The 8,446-nt window shown below is 44.7% G+C and overlaps 1 long non-coding RNA gene across 1 annotated transcript; it reads right to left on the reverse strand.

Annotated features, from left to right (window-relative positions):
• Positions 1-2,344: 2,344 nt before the first annotated feature.
• On the reverse strand, positions 2,345-3,755 carry LOC118580423. The gene is made up of 2 exons (XR_004944528.1): positions 3,650-3,755; positions 2,345-2,867 (listed from the first exon to the last, which is right to left on the reverse strand). It is a non-coding gene; the product is annotated as an uncharacterized LOC118580423 (long non-coding RNA).
• Between the last annotated feature and the right edge of the window lie 4,691 nt (positions 3,756-8,446).

The raw sequence follows: 8,446 nt of genomic DNA on the forward strand, positions 1-8,446 counted from the left end.
GCTGCCCTCACTGCTCCTATTAGCAGCCATGCACCTTAGGAGTCCCCAGGGCAAAGCAGGGGATAGGAGGGGTGGGGGGGGGACACATAAAGGGTAAAGGTCTCCCGCTTTCCTCCACAGAGGACCAGGCTGTGGGTGTGAAGCAGGAAATAGGGGCTTCTGAGAATTGCTGAGCGTTCCTGGAAGCCTGCACGAGCTGAGACATCTGGCTTCTGAAGATCACTCTCTGGTGGCATTTGGGGTCTGGAGGACAGAGGCCCCTCTGGGAGCTTATGCTCAGTAGTTGCAAACTCTGAGGCCTCACAGGATGTTTATGGTGTGCTGGAGAAGGAGGCTTTTAGCTCTGGTCTCTTTCAGTCTCCCTCTACTGTGACCCATCCATCCCTGCAGGCAGTCTTTGTAGCCTTTGCCTGACAAACCGAGGTATGTCTTCTGGGAAGGAAGAACATTTTTCAGGCTCCTCCTTGTCTGAGGAACCCTTGAACTGAAGAAGTCAGGAAGCCACAGACTACTGGGTGGGCAGACCCTACCTGGGGTTACCCCACCTTAGAGGGGAATGCAGCTGGTCTGAGTCATCAGAGATGTCTAACAAATAACATATTCTTACATGTTCACCCATCAAAGAGAGGGTGGAGGGCAGCTTCATACCCAGAATAGGGGTGTTTCTGAGATAGCCTCTCAGCCTGTGAAAGCCACACAACACTACTGAGTCACATAATCTTTTTTTTTTTTTGAGTGTGTAGATGATAACATATAACCTAATATATATTTCAAATATTTTATCATTGTGTATGTGCATGTGTGTATGCCTCATGTGTGTGCACAGGCACACATGTCATGGCTCATGTTGGAAGGACAGAGGTCAACTTTGTGGCGTTAATTCTCTCCTTCCATCTTTCTGTGGGTTCTGGGGGTCAGACTCAGGTCACTAGGCTTGTGTGTCAGTCAGCAAGCACCTTTGCTGCTGAGCCATTTTGCCGGCCCCATAATAGTATTTTATTGTTGTTGTCTTTTGTTTTTGCTTTGTTCTGTTTTGTTTTTGTTTTTGCTTTTGAGACAGGGTTTCTCTGTGTTGCCATACCTGTCCTGGAACTCAGTTTGTAGACCAGACTGACCTTGAACTCACAGAGATCTCCTTGGCTTTGCCTCCCAAGTGCTGGGGTTAAAGACATGTACCATCGTTCCCCAGATAATAATGTGTATTTTATGTGCTGTATTGATTGTGGCATTGCCAGTCACAGTAACAAATAACTTCCCGAATAGATAAAGACTCAACTAGATTTTCTGTCACATCCAGTTCAAGTTGTTTGGAGTTGGCTCTTTTCTCTTTTGTGCTTCCAGATCCCTAGTCCTCTCGTCCTGTGGTTCTGCCATCTCCCAGGGCTTCAACAGGCAGAAGGAGAAGGAGGATGCACAGAAGTCACACTCGGTTCCTGAAAGCTTTGGCCCAGAAATGATATAGATTTCTGTGAATATCCTACAGGCAAAACTATATACATAGCCACACCTGGTAATATAAATCATGCCTAAACAGTTGCTTCCTGGAAGTAGCCTGTATCACAGGGAGAGGGAACACTGGTCATCATGCAATGTGTGCAACGCAAAGGTGTGCACACTCAGCAGTCTGTCTGTGGTGGCTGTGTGTGCCGAGCATGGGTGGAGAGAAGACACATGCACTTTTCATTTGGAACAATTAATACTGTGTAGGCTCGAATTTGCTTCTGGAACTTAGAGAACAGTGGGGATGATTCTCTGTAAAGAACAGGACAAACACATCGCCTCTTGTCATTTGTTGTTTAGTTGGGTTTTTGAGACACAATCTCTCCACATAGCCCCGGTTGTCTTAGAACTCACTATGTAGACCAGGCTGGCCTCAAACTCACAGAGATCTGCCTGCCTCTGCCTCTGCCTCTCAAGAGCTGGGATTAAAGGTGTGCACCGCCACACCCAGCTGTCTGTTGTCATTTTTATCATTATTGACGTTATTACTATTTTGATATCAGGTATTGAATTCAGGGCCTCCAGCATGCTAAGCTGGAGCATCACTCCAGCCCTTTATCATTCCTAGAATCAGAAAACCTGATTTCAAGCTTTTCACTAAAAGCAGAGAGGTTTTAGGCTGGGTGTGATATGGAAAAAAACAGAGATTTTTTTTTTCAGTCTTTAAAAAAAGTAAATGCCTACCAAAGAAGACTTACAGGTGGGTACAGATCCAGGAGGCGGTAGAATGGTGGGCTTGGAAATGCCCACAGTGAATACTCCATGTGCATTTCTCAGACACAAACACCATGGAGTTCTCAGAAAAATGGGATGCCATGCATTGACTCTTACAGGAAATAGGGAATATGCAGGTTTTTCTCATTTTATTTGAATGCAAAGATTTACTGTTTTGCACATAGAAGACAGGTAAGTGGCTTAGAAAGGGAGAAGAGGTTTATAATTAACACTATTTAGTATAAAATAAATTATTAGCCTGCTCAGAAGATGGACATTAGAGAGATGGGGAGACAGATGGGGGCAAATAGACTGTGAGGGCTCAGGGAAAGAATGGGGGGGTCACAAAGACAGGTGGTCCAGAGGAGCAGAGCACAGCTTGTGAGAAGATCCTTGGTCTCTGGATCAGGTCGGAATTATATATTTAACAAACTGTTAATCGTGCCCTTACTGTGTAGGCCAGGATCCCTTTAGGTCCTTGTATTAGTCACCTTTCTGTTGTCGTGATAAACATCATGACCAGAGGCAACTAATAAAGAAAGAATGTATTGGGGTTTATGGTGTCAGAGAGGGAGTCCATTGCGGCAGGGAAGGCTTGCAGTAGCAGTTGGAGCAGGAAGCGGAGAGGTCACATACATATCTTCAATGTAAACCTGGAGCAGAGAGGGTGAACCAGAAGTGGGGTGAGGCTATAAATCTCAACACGCTCCTCTAGTGATATACCCCTCCATCAAGGCAGTTTTATTACCTCCTCAGACAGTGCCACTAATGGGGGTACGAAGCGTTCAAACTTATGGGGTCATCTCTCATTAGACGGCCACAGGCCTAGACAGGCAGCACTGAACAATGCCAAACCTCTGCCCTCCTGGCGTCTGCATTGTCCGGGAAGGAGACACCATCAACAAGCTAAAAGCGGATGTCATGTTAGGTACTTCAGTGGTAATGAGTGCCAAGCAAGAGAGCAAAAGAAGTACAGAGGAGAGGGTGGGCAGAGAGGTGACAGCTTGTGTGTTGTTTCCTGTAATTGGTCACATAGCCAAGGAAGACCTCACTGGTTAGGTGCTACTTGACCCAAGGCGCACACACACACACACACACACACACACACACACACACACACACACACACACAGTATCATAGTTTCTAGTTGTCTCTCCAAGGTCCAGTTAACCCTTCCTTCTGAACAACAGAACCCTCCCACTGGCCAGGATGTAATCAATGATTAGGTGAAAGCTGACCCCATCTATCTCTCACCCAAGTGGTTCCCAATTACATCCCTCTAAACCAATGCTGGAAGTCCAACATCACTTGACAGAGACAAGTTCAGGAAGCCAGGCCGATGCCAATCCACATAGAAGCCCTCTGGCCACCGTCTCTGGTCCAGGACCAGGCACATGACCTAAGCTAGCCTAAGCAGATTTAACAAGGCACTTACACTTCTGTTTGGGAGGAGGAGGAATTTTCCTCTGAAGTGAACAAGGACACATGTTGTCACAGTAGTTGCTCAGGACATGGTGGCACGGCCGTCTCTGGACAATGCAGGAAGCCAGGCTGCAGAAAGAGCCAATACAAAGAAGAGGGCAGAGTGGGGAGATGTACAGAGAAATGGAGTCAGAGCCCTGATTATTCCATGCCCGGAGCTGCTACACTTCAAGACTCCCTATTATGTGCCATGAACAAACTCTTTACTGTCTGTGCCGTTCCAGTTAGGGCTTCTGTTCCGTGGTGTTGGAAGGTCTGAACTAAGACAATAAAGTTTTAGCAGCCAGCCATCCTCCAGAATGAGCTCATGTCAGACGCACTTTCTCTATCTGCAATTTCATTTACTGCTTCTGACGATCTTAGGAGACAAACACAACTATTGTCCTTATTTGTAGGATGTAATTGGGCTTTAACTCCAGGTCTTATGGGTAGTAAATGGCAGAACCAAATCTGCTGGAGCACACAGCCTGTGCTCTTTGCCAGAATGTTGTATTCATTTTCATGTGAAGAGGGAGGAAGGCATAGGAGAGTGTGAGAGGAAGCCAGAGGAAAAAGAGGAGATGGTAGCATTCTTATTGTTTGTTTTCTTGTATTAGCTTGCAGTTGTTGGGGACAGGGCCTTGGCCATGTTAGGCAAGTGCTCTACCATTGAACACCACCCATAGCTGCCTGCTTTTTGCATTTTTATTTGGAGATAAGGTCTCACTAAGTTGCCCAGGCTGGCCTTGAACTTGTGATCTTTCTGCCTCAGCCTGAGTAGCTAGAATTGCAGGCCTACACTACCAGGTCTGACTTGTTTTGAGGCAGGGTCTCATGAAGCTGGCCTTGAACCTGCTACATAGAGAAGGTTGGCCTTGGACTCCTCCTGCCTCCACCTCCAACATAGCAAGCTCAAGATCAGCCTGAACTATGTAGGGAGACTTACTTCCAAAAAAACTCCAGTAAGCCAGGCGTGGTAGCATACTCACAGAATCCCAATAACACTCAGGAGTTAGAAGTAGGAGGATGGAGATTTCAAGGTTATTCTTGCCACATAGAAAGTCTGAGTCCAGCAAATCATTAAATATAGTCCAGGCTGGACTTAAACTTAGGCTCCTTGTGCTTCTGCCTCCCAAATGCTGGATCTACAGTTGAGAACCGGCAAGTCAGATCTGCTTTTGCTTTAATTCGTATCTCCTTAAAGAATAAAAATGATATCCAACCAAAAGAAACAGAAAAGTTTGAGGCCAGCCTGGGCTACATGAGAGTGTCTCCTCACTACTACCAACCCCCAAATCCCCTCAAAAAAACTGTCCCATGAGTATTCTCATTAGATGAAACAAAGTTGAGATTTATTAAGACTAAGGAGTGTGCCATCACATCTATCTTGCTATTCCTACAGTCCTTCTGTCTGTAATGCCTATTCCTGGGGTACCTATTCCCCAAACCCATTTCTCTGCCCAGGAATCCTAGTCTTTAAGAACTTGATTCACATGTCACACCCTGTGAAACCTTCCCATCTCTCCAAACCTTCAACTCTGGGCACTTAGAAGTTTTTGCTCAGATTCCTACTATAGCCCAAATATTGTCACAATGAGCTCATTTTCAGCTCTCTCTCACAAAGCTCAGGGGTCCCTAGAGGACAGAGACCACACCTGGCTATCCCCCATTCTCCCAGTGCTTGGTTTAGCTAAGAGTCAGTGAACACTAGAATAAGAGCCCTTGAGACTGAACAAATTGCACATGTATCTATCAATCATCACATCACAGCCTTACTAGGTAATGGCCCTATGGAGATGTAAAGTTAAAAGGACTGGGCCCTTGCCTCTTGACATTCATGAACAAACTGAGGGTGTGTTCACATCTCCTAATTACACATCACGGAAACTCAATATAAAGTAGTTTAAAGAAAACAAATATGGCTAGGATGCAGCATTTCCATGTCCCTGGCAGAACACTTCTCACTGCAGAAGTAGCCCAAGATCTAAGGGGTACCAGCAAGGCTATTCTGAAGATCGGTTCTCTTTCTGTAACTCACCCTTGGTAGCTCTGTTCTCAGGAATCCTCTGTCCATGTGGAAACTCCTGACAACAGCTCTGTCTTTACATCTAACCACTAGCAAAACAGAACTTCTAATTCCAGTGTTTTCAGCTGGGAGTGACTGTACACATCTGGAATCCCAGCACTTGAGAGACTGAGGCAGGAAGATTGTAAAGTCAAGGCTTGCCTGGGATACATGGGAAGTTAGAGAGTAGCCTAAACTATGTAGTAAGACCCTATTTTTAAAAAGGATCTCAGGAACATTATCACTAAAATATTTTTATTATGCTCATTTATTTTGTGTGTGTGTGTGTGTGTGTGTCACAGTACACACGTGAAGGTCAGAGGACAACTTGCAGCATCTGTTTGTTTGTTTTTGTTTGTTTGTTTGTTTGTTTGTTTTTCTCCTATGATGTGGTCCTAGGGACTGAATGCAGGTTTTCAGGCATGGCATCAAAAGCCTTTTATCCACTGAGCCATCTCACCAGCCCCTCAATTCTATAATTCATTTAAAAAAACAAGGTTTATTTATTTATTTTTGTTTTCTGAGTAGGAGTATTTTGCTTTGCATGGAGGCATGTGCACTATCTGTGTGCAGTACCTTCAGAAGAAACAAAAAAGCACTGGATCCACTGGTACTGGGGTTATGGCCATTTGTGGACCACCAAGCACAGGCAGACTTTTCTTTTGCACCCACCAGTTCCCAAATAACTGACAAGGAGACTTAATATTACTTATAAATACTCGGCCAATAGCTCAGGTTTGTTACTAACTAACTCTGACATTTAAATTAACCCACATTTCTTATCTATACTTTACCACGTGGCTTGGTACCTTTTCTCAGTATGGCATGTCCATCTTACTTCTCCCTGTGTCTGCTGATGACTCCAGATTCTACCTTCTCCTTCCCTGCAATCTTAGTTGACTCTCTCGCCTAATCTTATCCTGTTCATCTATTAGCCAGTCAGTTTCTTTATTAAACCAATCAAAGCAACATATATTCCCACAATGTATAGGAATAGTCCACAACCTTGTGTGCTGAGAATCAAACCCAGATCCTCTGGAAGAACAGTTAGTGCTCTTAATGACTGAGCCAGCTCTACAGCCCTCCTCATTTTTTTCCCCAGTGAATCAAAGTTGAGATTTATTAAGGAAAGTATAGTAGTATACACCCAAGGGTGGGTGCTGCCTTTTAAAGACAATCTTCTCTCAATGGTTTTGATTAAGTGACTTGATCTACTGAGCTAATCACAATGACTTCATCGAAAAGGCCTCAACCACATGCTTACCTCGAGATTTGAATTAGAGTCAACCTCATCCAAATCTTACAGACTAAAAGGGAAGGAAAAATCACTGGAGAAAAATCAAGATGTTCTTACTAAAAGGGGGAGAGAGAGAAAAACCAATACATCATTTGTATAAGAGATGTTCTATATATGAGTCATATGCAGGGCTAGAGTGATACATGTCTTAGAAGCTAATAGTCAAAGCCAGGTAGGAGAAATGGACCTCTTCAAGGTGAGCCATCCAGGAACATGGAAAGGCATGGACCTTTGGAAAATTTTCCATTTTTAGTGGAAGCTTTTGGGAAGCAAGGGCAGGACTTTGGTTGGGGGCTAGGAAATAAAGACCAATAATGTCTTAGATTGGGAAGAAGCCTATTGGTTCAACAAGTACCAAGAATAGGATTCTTTTCCATGCTGATGACTGGGTAAAGCAGGCCCAGGGCAAGCACTCTTGCTGAGACGTTCCCTCCCTTCATTCCACTCCCAACAAGATAAAACAACATGAGACTAATGTTATGCCCCAATGCCCAGGACTGTGCCTGCCTCCCCTCATCCATAACAAAGAGGAAGTCTGGGCTAAGAGGTCACCGGAATGGCACCTGTGGCTCAGCACAGCACCACTCTGTGGAGAGCTTTCAGGGAAGCTGTGGAAACAACCATCCGAGTGGAGACACACAGAGGCTACCATGATGGTTGATTCTGGAGACTCAGAGCAGGTGTGACCAACTGCTCATGTCTGCAAGCCTAGCATTCATGAGGCTGTGGCAGGATTTCGATGATCTTGAAGCCAGCTACAAAACATGACCCTGTCTGAACCTACCTTCCTCTACCATAGGCAAAACATGCAGACACTAGTGTGAGATGGGCCTGGTTTTGAGTCTCATGTTAAAGATTTACAACATTGCCCTGGATGCATTTTGTAACTACCCTGAGCCTTGGTTTCCCCACAGTAGTAAAAAATCTATACCTATCTAGTAGATAGGTAATGAGGTCAGAATAAAATAGAACACATTAAGAATTTGATATGTTGCAGGTAGTGGTAGTGGCACATGCCTTTAATCCCAGCACTGGGAGGCAGAGGCAGGCAGATCTCTGAGTTCGAGGCCAGCCTGGTCTATAGATTGAGTTCCAGGACAGTCAGGGTGGTTACACAGAGAAACCCTGTCTCAAAAAAACAAAACCAAAGAAATAAACAAAGAATATAGCATGTATCTGTTCTACAGATTGGTCAATAAGCATGACTTTGTAGGCACGAAGTCTTCCAGGGCCCAAATCCTGGCTCCAGCATAATTACTATTTCATTAATTCTAAAATACGCTTTCCTCACTGTCTGCTTCCATATTTCAAATATCCACGAAATCAGGAATCACTCAGCACAGTGATGTAGTTGAGTCTCCTGTGTCTCCTGATAGTCCACAAGATGACAGAATGTCTCTATAATCAGT

Source organism: Onychomys torridus, chromosome 1 (genome assembly GCF_903995425.1).
Source record: "Onychomys torridus chromosome 1, mOncTor1.1, whole genome shotgun sequence".
Taxonomy (NCBI): domain Eukaryota; kingdom Metazoa; phylum Chordata; class Mammalia; order Rodentia; family Cricetidae; genus Onychomys; species Onychomys torridus.